The sequence below is a fragment of the Saccostrea cucullata genome, unplaced genomic scaffold, assembly GCF_032062105.1.
Source record: "Saccostrea cucullata isolate Sc308-1 unplaced genomic scaffold, CSIRO_AGI_Scuc_v1 ctg502, whole genome shotgun sequence".
In the NCBI taxonomy this organism is placed as follows: domain Eukaryota; kingdom Metazoa; phylum Mollusca; class Bivalvia; order Ostreida; family Ostreidae; genus Saccostrea; species Saccostrea cuccullata.
Genome location: NW_026937360.1, coordinates 20,497 through 34,706, shown reverse-complemented (window position 1 = coordinate 34,706; position 14,210 = coordinate 20,497). Strand labels below are relative to the sequence as shown.

At 33.7% G+C, this 14,210-nt stretch overlaps 1 long non-coding RNA gene and 1 pseudogene across 1 annotated transcript; both read right to left on the bottom strand.

Annotated features, from left to right (window-relative positions):
• Positions 1-272: 272 nt before the first annotated feature.
• LOC134248016 (uncharacterized) lies at positions 273-2,167 on the bottom strand (annotated as a pseudogene).
• Positions 2,168-8,106: 5,939 nt separating this feature from the next.
• LOC134248051 (uncharacterized) lies at positions 8,107-11,813 on the bottom strand. Its single transcript, XR_009987965.1, has 4 exons — positions 11,716-11,813; positions 11,440-11,545; positions 11,086-11,213; positions 8,107-10,350 (listed from the first exon to the last, which is right to left on the bottom strand). It is a non-coding gene; the product is annotated as an uncharacterized LOC134248051 (long non-coding RNA).
• Positions 11,814-14,210: the final 2,397 nt, after the last annotated feature.

Here is a 14,210-nt window from a genome sequence, read left to right as displayed (position 1 = left end):
TCTACTTTCGTTTCTTTTTGAATTATCCCCCTTTGCTATACAAATCAAATCGTCTGCATAACAACAATTAACAAATACAGTTTTGGGAAAGAAGGAAAGAAATCGAACTTTTGTTAAATATTTGACTTCGAGATATCTGGTATGAACAATTGAACCCTGTAGAAATGTTTTTATGCTACCAAAGCGGGGAAAACAGTTAATCTGTTAAATCTTGGGCAACGAATGATCGAGAAAAACGACACTGCATGAATGAAGACCGAATTCTTTTAATCTCAAACAGTCGGCAGCAGACTCTTCCAGGTGTACGGCATTGACAGGTTGTGATACGTATTTATGCTATATCTTCGGTCTGAAATTTAGATGAAAAGATGCGCAAATGAAATCTAAAATTTCGGTGACCAAGTACTTTTAGGATATTTTAGTAGCTTCCATTTACATTTACGAACTTGGATAACTTACCGAGGAAAATATAACCACTGGGAAATATCACAACAGGTAAGTTTCTTGTGTTTAAGAACTGTAAATTATTTCAGAGAATGTTGGTAATGACACGACAATATTTGAGAACGTTTCTTCGTCAGAGCCATTTTGAATTTCAGCAACGTTAACGTTGTTGTGATGTATTCGCGCGCACTCATTTTGATGCCTAAATTTAATAGAAAAGTGAAAGAAAGTTTTATTTTATTAATTTAAAATCATAATTAAATGATAAGGAATGAATGTAATATTTTTTCCTTTCATCGACGTATCAAAGAAAAAAATTGGACGGAAAACTTTTTCATCAATGCGCTGTTTTCCGTCCAAATTTTTTTTTTTGATACGTCGATTAGACTTACTTTTATCATTCCAATTGGTAATCTTTCCATTTTTGCTATATAGAAACTGGGGATACGGCTTTTGTTTTTCCCATTCACAAGGTTTGTTACCCTTCGCTTCAGAAACAACGAACCAACCGCTGTCAGCAGTGCATCCACCGTACTTGTGATTGATGAAAAATTTTCGACTGTACCGTGTTTCTCTAGAAGGAAATATACTCATATTAGAAAATTCAAGAGAACAATCTAGTATGTAAGTTTTATATACTCTATAAAGCTGCAAGAATAATTTAATTTTTTCACTACCCTAATTACCCCCCCCCCCCAAAAAAAAAACACACGAAAAACAGATAAATGTCTTTAGAAAGAAAAATGCACTTGTCAATTGAAAAGACGTTGTAAGATCCACTCTTCTTCATGTCCGTCCAGCTAGTCTGTAGTATTCTGCTATTATGAAACCAATTAATGTAGTTGGATCCACGTCCATCAAACTCAAATGCTCAATGCTACAGTTCTTCCCCGAGTACTCAACTCAAATTTGACCTGAAAACGTAAGGCTAGAATGAACTACATTTTATTAATATAAAAATATTACTTTTCTTGGCACAAAATGACTATCAAAATGGGTAACATGTAAATATCGTACTTTAAATTCTCAAAATATATATATAGAAACACATTTGATTTTATCACCCTCTGAATGGCAAAAGATTCCTTTCTAATACTTCATTCCTTCATGTATACAATATACTCTACCTGATGAACATTGAGACAGTCCCAGTAATCTATTAAAGGACTTCGTAAGATTCTTCTTGGAACAACACCAAGTGTTTCGAATCGAAGATTTTGGGGAAGGCAGCCGTTGGCAGTTGAACAAGAACAATCTTTTCTAAACATATCGCATCTTGCATTTTTTGTTTTCCACGTTTCTAAAATGCTTTCACCATTTCCACTTACAGCATGAAACACAAGTTGCCAGTCACCTTAAACAAAAGAGGTATTAAGAACGAAAAAAAAATTGATTTTTTTCCCAAATGGTCTTAAAATAAAAGAACAATTGCCCTATTTTATGCCCTTGCAGCGAATTTCGATTTTCCTTGTGACTAAGAAGCCGTTTATAATGTTAATAAACGCAAAATTCACTGATACAAAAGATTCACAGAGATTTAATTACATTTATATTAGCAAAGAAAATATTATAAATGAAAAGGACAAATCTGTATTTATTTATTTTATAATTTTTTTTAAAATTCTCAATACCTTTACAGGTCTTAGTTCCATCTGTAATAGCAAGAAGAAGAATCAAAAAAAGAATATGCATAGTCAATCTGTTCCTCTTGCTTTGTTTACAGCTCGACCTGTCATTATACAAAAATATTTATATAAACTACTTTTTACAATAAAAAACAAAAGTGTACAATCATTTATGTCAAGAAATAGTTTATATATGATTTGATGCATTGAATTTGAAAAGTAAATTTGGCAAAGAAAACAGTGTATTGTCCTCACCACAGATTTAAATTATTAAATTGACGAGAAATACTAAAACTCTCCAAGAACATTTTCTGATATGCTACACAAAAGCTAACTTAGTTTCTAAATGTTTAGTTGTGTCCTTAACCCCTGTCACACCGGGGCTGCGTCCTCACGGCGTCCTCAAAAAATGCAAAACGCCGAGGTGATCGCAGTAGAGTCTCCTACAGCGCCCTGACAACGCGGCGAGATCTCCACTGAACGCCGTGGGGTCGCGTAGGGTCTCCTAGAACGCCAAGGGACGGCGATCACTTTGGGCATGCACAAAGTACCGCCGTGCGATCGCGGTCTAAGAACGCAGTAGAAACGTAGTATGATCGCCGTAGCAGCGCGGTGAGATCTTCAACAACGTAGTGGGAGCTCCGTACGAACGCCGTGAAGACGCACATGATCGCGGCACAAACGCAGTGATAGTAGACTGCGCTTCCACGGAGACATCACGGAAATGTCACTGCGTTTCTATCGCGTTTTTACGGCGCTTCTAATGAGATTTATGGTTTTCCGACAGCGATTACACGGCGACAGCACGGAGTTGTCACTGCGATCATTGCGCTCCCATGGCGTTTCTACAGCGTCTGTTGGCGATCACAATGCGCTTTCACGGCGTTGATAGAGCGTTGTCAGCCAGATCACAAAACAAGAGCAATGGGATCATATTTGATCAGCAATAATTCCAACGTATTTGTTGCTCTAGGAGCATTTAAGTGAAAAAAAAAATGGAAGAGAAAATTACACCAGAACTTGTTCTGTTGTTTCACTTAAATTTTTTAGAAAACTTTTCAGTGTGTTTATTTTTTTTACATTCATAATAAAATCAAAGAAAATCTAACAACACATCTGAACCTATAAAATTGAAAGAAAAGAGTTTAATCATAAAACTATTAATAATTGTTTTCTTTTTAAAATATATTTAGTACTAAATTATTTAAATAGAACATGAATATTTCTTGGCATGATTAGAAGTCTTTTCATCGTGTAACTTGAATCTTTAAACAGAAATGTTTAACATTCCTTCTGAATATAAATCAATGAGTATATAGAACGCATTGTGAACGTATTGTGAACGCAGCCAGCGCAGTGAGAACGCCGTGAACATGAGGTGACAACTCCTAACGCGCCGTGAAAACTCCGCGGAAGCGCAGTCAATCGCCGAGAGATCTCCGTGGGAACGCCATGAGATCGCCATAGAATCGCATCCGTCGCCGTAGGGACGCCGTGATATCTTCATATTGTGAAAATTTTTACAGAAATTTGTGCAATTTTCCTGCGATTCCACGGCGATTTTAAAAATTTAACAACGCCGTAATGACTCCGTGTGAGAGCAGCTTGGTGTGACAGGGCCTTAGTGAAAAACGCATATTCAAACTTAACCATATTATACATGTGTATATATATATCAAAATAATAATTAAAACTAGAGCAAAGCTCGTTGCAAAGCAACAAGAAGGTCTTCCATCCTGTTTCACCGGAAGTAGCTTTCATTTTTAACAAAAATGAGAAATAACGCCAAAATTGCTTTGAATCCTCTAAAACTATAATAATCAATGCAAAAATAAGCCATTTTTGCTCCATCCGGTTTTACCGGAAGTGACGACGACGGACGGAAAATTAATTATTACGCTCCCGGAGACATATGTAATTCAAAAACTTGTGAAGAACGGTAAAAATACGCGTTTTCCGACTACTTCCGGTTTGGCCGGAAGTGACGACGCCGGACGTATTTTGACGACACCAATAGATTTAACTTCACATTTTGAACAACTTTGCTTCTTTGACCTATTACAAATTCTCAATACTTTTTCAGATATAAAGAAAACAATTTCGGCCCCTCTAGGCTCTTTATTTTAGGGGCCAGCCCTTTTTTCGACATATCATTTGAAAGATCGTGAAATTTTACACTTCTTTTGTTCTATATATTTTAACAAAATATTTCCAGGTAAAAAGATATTTTAGAAAAGTTGTTAAAAATCGTGAAATTCGCGATAGGCCTATTTTCGGGTCATAGCGAGCGCCGACGTGCGGCACTTCCGATAAAAATGAAATGCCTTATACATATCTATAGACTTTGGTCTATCATGCCTGAAAGTTTCATGCTTCTATCTTGAGCCATTATTGAGAAAACTGCCGGTCAAAATAACCCTCTAAAACTCACTAAATCGCAGAAAACTCCGAACAGGAAGTGACGTCATCAAATTAAAAAAAAACGCCTTAAGTTCATATAATTTGTCATCAATGCTGAAAGTTTCATGAAAATCCATCGACGCATTTACGAGAAATCGCCTGCACAAAATCGGTAAGAATAATAATAAGACTAGATATGAAACTCGTTGCGAGCAACGAGAGGTCTTCCGTCCGATTCTGACATAAAAAACAAAAAATCTAGCAGAAAAAGCGATTAAAAAAAGTCAGACATTCGGGGGAGCGAACCCGGATCGCCCGCGTGAAAATCCAACGCGCTAACCATTCGGCCATTGAAAACACCGCTTCAAATTTTCAAATGCGAATATCTCGAGATTGCCTTTCTCGATTCTAAAAAAAATTACGTATTATGCATTTGCAAATGAGTCTCTATTTAGAATAAAAACAACAAAGAAAAATATTGAAAAACAAAAAAATTGAAAAATTGCATTTTTTAAATATGCTTCCGGCAGAAACCGGAAGTGCTGACGACTCACGAAAAGGCGATTCTGCAAACCACAAAGTCATGATCTATCATCTCCAGTAAGTCTCCAGTTTATATCCTCAACCATTTTCGATAAAAGTGCGCGACAAAATCGCATTTTAAAATCAGGAAATTGTCCATAACTTGGCACCAGAAGCGAATTCCAAATTTTTCTTCGGATGTAACAACTTCATATAATGACACATATTTTGTGAAAGTTTCATGAAAAACCGCTGAATAGTTTTCGAGAAATCGCCTGCACAAAATTTTGTCAAAAAAAAGAATATTAATAAGAATAATAATAATAAGAAACAATAGAATCACTATAAGGTCTTCCGGGAAGACGAAAGACCTTAATAATAAGAAACAGTAGAATCACTATAAGGTCTTCCGTGAAGACGGAAGACCTTAATTACAAATTGTCGCATAGGTTCACGTCAGAAAATGGCTGACGCAAAATAATTCCTGAATTTTCCTCTTTAACTCGAGCAATCCTGCATTGGAGAGAGCTGATGTTTGTTATGAGATGATAAACCATGTGTAAACTTTCTTAGTTCAGCGGAATCATGGACATTTTCGGCGTTATGAATGTTTTGTTTACTGTAGCGGTGAGGGCATCGCGCAGCTATTGGAGCGGATCTAAGGATTTATGAATGAATAAAAAAGATGGAAATAAAGTTTGATTTCTTCTGTATTATTTAATGACATTATTCATTTGCATGTAATAGATATATACAAGAAAACGCGAAATGCTAATAAATGCAGCTGAAAATCTTTATTTTCTCAAGATAAAAAAAAATGAAATTAAATAATTGTAAATTCTACATACAAAACATAGGAAGAATGAATGATGGCAAGTTATCAGATGACATCAGGGGAACTGATTTTTATGAATGAAACTTTTAAAACGTTAATTGTACGTTGTAGATGTTACATCTGCGAAGTCTACCTGTCTGCGCGCTTCCGGGAGTGGGGGGGGGGTTCTTGAATATAGACTTGTAAATAACCATTATTTTGTAAAAAGAATTAAGCCTTATCATTTTCTTTACTTTAAGAAGAGTGTCTTGTTATGTAAATGTCAAGGTCAGTTTATGTAGAATGTAATAATTAAAGCCGAATTGGCATTCATTTCAATATGTGAGAAAGGTTGGAGATAGGTCTTTTACAGTTCACAAAAAAGAAATGGGGGGGGATAAGATGAACACATATAAATATATTCAATATACACACTTTATTTACTAAAATCTCGTCTCAATTGAACCAGGGAAGTTTTTCTACAGGTCCTTTCGCCATCGCGTCAAAGACTTTACCTGCACACTTGTGTATTACACAATGTGTTTTCTCCTCGTGAAGTCTATTTATGAGAAAATGAAATGAATATTTTTTAGTGTTTAAGGAAACGTTGAACCTACGTTTGCGAAAGTTCTCAGATATTCAAAGATATTTAATTCCTTCTTAATCAATTCAAGAAACTGTTTATACGTAAAATCATCAAAAAGGGGCTTTAACTTTCACTATGAATATCACAGAAAAAAGAAGAAAGAAAGACAAAGAAATGTTCAAAATCGAGTTTTAATTCCCTTTTCTGTGACGACCGGAAGTATTGACGACGGAAAAAATGTTAATGGACAAATCTTCAGGTCATGATCTATGATATCTGACACAGTTAACTTTCATATCTTAAGCTGTTCTGGAGAAAAGGACCGGACAAAGGTCATTTCCAAAATTTGGTCAATACGAAAATAGTAAGAATACTAGATGTGAAACTCGTTGCGAGCAACGAGAGGTCTTCCGTCCGATTCCGGAAAGAAAACGTTAAATCGATCTGAAAAAGTAAACAAAAATTGCACGTAAAAGGGGATTGAGTTGCCAACATGAAAATCCAGCAAAGAAATCCAACGCGCTAAATATTACGCTTTTCGGACCTGTGCTCTAAATTTTCTTGTATATACCTCGGTATAACAGTGCTTTTGTCTTAGAATTATGAAAGGCGAGTCACTATTCATAATTTCGCGCCAAACGCCACGAATTAATCTTAGCGCCTTTTCTTTGGAATGTTCTATCTTATAGGTGTGATAGCTTCAATGAAATAAAGAAATGTTCTTATAGCCTTAAATTCGAGGATAAGAAAGTATATTTAACACATTTAATTTTACAAATTCCATATCGTATGTAAGCAAGTACGACTAAAGCAGTGATACGGCTACGGATTTTTACCTTTTTTAATTTCCTGTTTATCCCCAAAGTGAACTCTCCCGATTAGTTAAATTTCCATGAAAAGGTTATACTGTTTCGCCAAAAAACATGGCTCGCCTTTCGACAGTCAGGGAATTGGATACCATTTGTGCTCAATAACTTGAATCAGACACTGCTTGAAAAAACACCTTTACAAAACTTTACTTGCAAAGTAAATTTCATTAAAGGTGCTCCAAAAAGCAAGGTCATCTTTGTATTAACTTTACAAAAAGTAAAGGTGAAAAGGTAACCTTTACTTACAGGAAAATATAATTAAATATAACCTTTCACCTTTAATGCCATATTAAAGTTCATTAAATATACATATTTTATAAAAGTCTTATTTAAATGCTGACTATTGTTTAATACACTTATACTTTGGATTTTCACAGTTAGTTTAAAGAATCTAATCTAGTCAGTACCCAGAATTTTAAGACAAATGTCAAAGATATTTTTTTTTTATTATCTTGTATCCATTTCCAGTTGAAATTAGTATTAGAAATGGTCATCTACAGAATCAAACACTTGATTCATCATTATTTGACAGACTACACCTCAAATAATACAACAACTATGCTGTAAGCCAGGTTAGCTTAGTTGGAGCAGCTGGCGTTTATTTTGATACATATCTAACATACATTACATTGAATGTGAAACAATAGAGCACTGGAATGCATTTGTAAAATATTTTACCTGTAATAAATTATACCCCTATCACAAACATTAAAAACCGCCCAGGCAAAAACCATAGATGGTTAACTATGGAAAACCTGTGTCCGTCGCTATGTAAATAATGTCTCAAGGGAGAATGCCGGACGTGCATTCAATGCAATAGTTAAAAATGCACGAACACCCCATAATATTTGCATGTATGAAAAAATCCAAATTAAAATACCGGGTACATTTCAACAGTTTTGTTATTTCCATTACCGGTATATTTATACAAATATGATATATATATTATATATAAAGCAAAAATAAATGTGTGTGTATTGAAGAGCACTGGCTTAGAATGATTTGAACACCTTACTGAATACTCATTTCTCATTGGCCTTCCTTTGGCCACGCCCACATATACAACCAAAACCATTAATATACGTTCCTCTCATACAATGTGTTCCCATTCTACTACATAACACGGGAAAAAAATATTATCTGCACCAGGATTGCCTACAACTCTCTGGATTGGATAGCATAGATTTTTCATATGTACATTGATATTAATGATATATTAATTAATAATATAACAATGGGAAAAATTGGCATATTGATAATTTTCATTTTCCAAACAAAAATGATCTAAAATATTCTGTATTTTGCCTTCTCATCATATGATGAGTCAGATATACAGCACAAACAATATCCAGTTATAACCTTGAATATAAACATTATATTGAGCTATCTTTGACTTTTGTTTTCCTTTACACATTCAGATACATGTAAGACAAAATAAAAAAAATACAGATGATAAGTATAAATTTCACATTTCTGCTTATGAAATGGAGGTCCCATTTCACTTTAAAATATAATACCGTTACAATATTATTTATTCTTTATGGTGCATGTACAAATATGAAATAAACTTTGCAGTTTAAATTGAATTAAAAATGTGAAAAAATTACATAAAAGGCTATTTAATTTGCGCTTACATACAGGCTAATAACATCTTCAACTTGTAATGCAAAATGATGCATTTTACATATTCAAAAACACAAAAAATTGTGAAAAATCTATTAGAATATATGTGAGGATGCAGTTTGCAAAATGCATGAGATCATGTATGAATCCAGCTTCACCGGCCAGTGAGCCTGTCTGTGCTTGACTTAGTTTAGATTATGTTTTTATGTCTGTGGTATATGTTAATGTGTTTGCATATGTGTCCAGCTTCACACATTTTCATGTATGTGCTCGACTTCACACGCCTTGGAAAATATGTAATAGGTTGTGGCAGATGCATGTGTATTTGTGTATGTGTCCAGCTTCACACATTTTCATGTATGTGCTCGACTTCACACACCTTGGAAAATATGTAATAGGTTATGGTAGATGCATGTTTGCATGTATCAAGATATACGCATTTTCATGTGTGTGCTCGATTTACATGTCATCAATGTAAAATATGTAAACATGGTGGTGTAAAACATTTACAAGTGTATGATGCACACAGAGAAAAAAAAGTTCTGTGTGTTTGTTCTGCAAGAGTGATCGTATAAATAAACTACAATTATGTCCTGTTGAGAAATTGACAATCATAATAAGTAACATTCATTTTACATAACTGTACTGAAAATTACACATCCAGTTTAAATTACTGTACTGAAAGTTAAATTTGTGCAAAAACTCTCTGGCTGAATACTATTCAAAATCATGAATGCTTGCATGTTCATCTATAAATCTCCAAGATATTTCCTAGTTAGTTTGTAGCGCTGCACCGAGCGGTCTTACAACACATTTCATAATGTCAGTTTGCATGAATAAATTAATTTATCCTTGTTCCTCATATCTTGAAAATAGATGCCGAAATTCTAGTCTACAGTTTACTTACACAGCACATCATAAATAGAAACATTCAGGAAAAATAATTCACAAAAAATAAATTCAAGTAAAACAATCACATGTACATATAAATCCAAGATACATTATTTAATAGTCCAAGTAAGTGAGTAACTTTATCTATCTCTAACAGTTCTATCTACTAAGTCTTCTATATTTCCATCTTCCTATCTTATTCTAAAATTCTGTCGCACTATATATATACTCAAGATCCCTTCCTGATGATCAGGAGCACATTACAAGATCCTTAAGATCAGGAGTCAATACAAAGGTCATTACGATCAGCAGGGGGGTTAGATAAGAGGGGGCGATTAGTATACAGACAAGATTTATAGCATAAGTGTAGATGATAATGTGTGAACAATTAAGTAATGAAGAGTGATTTACAGATAAGATATTTTAAATCGTTACAAGTTTACATATTCTTGATCATATCATTGTTAAGTATATATTCTTGATCATGACATCTGTATTGGATTCCCCTCTCTGACATCTTTTCTTGTTCACCAATTAGTTCAACAGTCATCTAGGTACTCAGGTGTTGTACAAGTCCTAATAATAATCATTTTCAAAATTATAAAGAAAAACAATACAATTTTTAAAGAGGTTTTCATTACCTCTATTGAAATTAAAGCACAAGCTTTTGAAGACCTACTTAAGTAACTTAAAACATGTATAACTAAACATAATGGAAATTTAGACATTGCGACTCAATGTCAAACATATGATAGTGATACATCTGTAATATCCATGAAACTTACTGAGATACTTAAAATGTTTGTGGCATGCTTTCACTAAGCTATGCAATATATAAACATTTCTTGATTACATGTTGAAGTCCAAGACTTAAAAAAATAAGTTTGTTTCCTGTAACATTCCAAAAACATCAAGGGTCGGTAGGTCGGATTTTTTTTTTTTTTTTTGGCTTATGAATGGTGAAACATCCCCAGACTGAAAATACCAGGTGTTATATTTACAGTGGACACCCAACATGGCATCCAAAATGGCTGCCTAGCGGCAGAAAACAATTTTCAGAAAGTTTTAGGGGGAAACTGTTGTTACAATAATGATTACTCTTTATATTTAAGGTAAATGTAAACTAGGTTGACATATTTTATGTCTCAAATTAAACTATAAGCTATTGTTTTAATTTAATAAATGGAATCAGCTGATTGATCAAACAAAGTTTTGATATTTGTCAGGGAGAAAAATCCACCCAGGGATAATTTGAATGGGTCGGTGGGGTTACAGGAAACAAACATAATTTTTTTTAGGCCCAATCCTCACCTGACTTGCACATTCATATGGATTGGTTCTATGCTGATAATCCCTTTCAACAATCTTCATCACAACATCTGAAAGTCACCCTTCTTCAAAATCAAATCTGCCGCTCACCTCAAATGTATATAGACTCCCTGTACAAATGCATGGAAAATAAAATTTTGAATAAAAAATGAATTATCTCTTCACCATACCCGGCCTCTTTAAAATATGTGAGAAAATAATTTAAATACTTTTCTTTAGATAAAATCATGAAGTGAGTATCCAGCAATGGTGAAAAAAAAAACTCTAGAATTTTACATTTATATTGAATGAAAAATGCATTGTTCCCTCTACTTAAAAAAACTCAAAAGACAATACCTAAAATGGAAATAAGGTACAACTGTGACTGGTGTCTCAGGCACACCCAATAAACACAAGACCTTTCCATCCTTAGCAGCATGCATTAGCTCTACTTTCCTTTTTTCTACAAAAAAATATACAATGAATTTTTTTTTAAAATGAGAGCGAACAGTGTTACATGTACTTGGGGTAACAGAGGAAGGGATTAATTATATTTCTGCCAGTGTTGGGACGGATAAATTTCCATTATAAAATGAAACGAATTATTCGCGACAAATAAGACACATGTATTACCTTGCAGTCACCGTCGCACATAATGTATACATACAACTGACAACATCCCAAATCCCTTTCTTTGTTGTTTACTTGGCGGAATTTTCTTTGCCTTCTAGACTGGTTCCCTGTTCTGGTTCCCATACATTGCCGTGAATAAGTCCTACGTTTATTGGTTTTGTTTACAAGCTTCAATATCTATAAAATCTCCCGCACATTTACAGTCTGTATTGTAAACTACTAAAACATACTTTACACACAATTTTCAGCTCAGTATTATGTTATCCTCTTCATTCAAATAATATGTAAACTCTTCTCGAATGTAAAACGAACGATCTACTCTGATAAGTAACCCAAATATGGCGCTGTGTATTCGGTTGAATAGCCAATCATTTCAAATCAAGTGGAGCGGGTCTGCATCGCTATTTTGACGAAGTTTGCAACCTGTGGTAATTTTTTGAAACCTCATCTAGATTTAAGGAGATTCTTGTCTTGACAACTGCTCGAACTCCCGGATTGGCATGCACTGCAGGTTTGTTTACGATTTCCAACCGTTTTCACTTTCAGCATAGATCAGTACATTGTGCATAAATGTAGTGAAACAAAACTTCGCTGTATATGTTATTTACTGCCAGAATGTTAGATTAGTATTTTGATAATTTGGGGATTAAATGTTTATGGGTTTCAGTTTATTCTGTAAAGGTGTATGTCTCTGGAATATTAAACAAGACAAAGAAAATCAATTCTGGAGTGGGACTAAAATGAGTAGTTAAAACCGAGCCGGGTCGGGAATTTGAAACTGAAACCGGGTTTTTGCTAATTACTGAGAATATACACAATCAGTTGTCATAAAACTTAGTTACAGATGTTGAGAGTTTCAACTCCGAAATTGACAAATAAGTTTATTTTATTTATAACATTTTGTATTTTAATTGTGTCAATTTTGTTAAAATACAGGTTGAGTGAAATCAGTATGCAGATTGTTGAAGGGAAAACATCGATCAAGACGGGGCGAGGAAGATGACAAAACATGATTGAGGATCCCAAAGTTCTTTGGTACAAGCACATTTTTAAAAAATCAAATAATAAGTATCGTGAAATGTTACTTGAACAAACATTTACATTATTTAGTGCTTGACTTGCTCGGGAGTCATTATTGTCAAATGTATTGTATAAAATGTTCAATTTCTTTTGTATAGGCTCAAGCTACTCAGCCTACCATGAGAAAATTAAAAGATCTGCCATGAAGAAGAGGCGGGTTCTCAAGTTTCATATTATAGATGGCAAGTATTGTTTAGATTTAATTTTAAAGTATTTTTGATAAAGAAAGGGTGTTTGGCAGTTCATAGCTATTAACTGTGATTGCATTGTGTATGAATTTTCAAAATCAATTCATTCTTTGGTGACCGTGTGCTTCAAATTCACAATTTTTAATAAAAATATTGACTATATATTTGTCCAGGTCATGGTGTATAAAATGTTAATCACTGTATGAATTCTATTTCAGCATGATTGTCATCTTCAATTTGAGGGACTCTCACCTAAAGTCCTTTTTACTGTTCCATATCAGGAAAAAGTTCATGAGCAGAAACACACTATTTTGGAAAAAGGTACATATATCCTAAACCATAACTTGAGTATGATTCTGTACACATGTACAGCTAAGCTAAATATGTAGCACTATTTTGTTCTTTTTGTAAACTGACTACTGAGTAGTCAGGAAAGCCTATCATTTCTTTATGAATCAGGGATTTATTCTTTGATTGTGATAAGTACCCTTAAAAGGTACATAATTCTCTAATTGTAATTTTAGGGATTAGACTTTTTGTGATAAGGGATACATGACCTAACCCATTGATTCTTCATATAATATGTCAATAATAAGAGGTCCACTCATCTTATTAAATTAATACAATTTTTATTTTTAAGGTTAAAGGTCATGTATGAACTTTTTATTTATTAATTAGGTTGTGCATTGTTTTTAGTTTTATTAATCATGGTATTGTGAATTCTGATAACAGATGCCTTTGAAAATATTCATACTTATGCATAGCACTGAATATATACTTATAGATATTTTTTTTCTTTTAGGAAAAGCATTAGAAGAATGCCTGCATGGGAAGAAAAGTTTTGGACTCTGAAAAGGGAGATGTGACAAATACATTTTGACAGTTATTGATTTCCACTGAAACCAATATCCACAAGAAAGAGGAACATAGTAGTTTTATGTTGATTCACAACTTTAAATTCAAGAATGTACAGTTGGTTTTATTATAAAACATGTCACGTACGAAAAACATTTTCGTGAAATGTACTCTGTCTTCGATACTTATTTATGTGTATGTGATTTGCAGGATAGGATGTGGGCAACATATACTGTCAAGAATCTTGATGTTTTTGATCTTATGTCTGTAAAAAAAATAGTAATAAACAAAGTTAAAGTCAACTTTTTGTTACTTTGTATATATTAATTATGATGTCCAGACTTCCGCAGTATCGACTTGGAAGAAAAATCT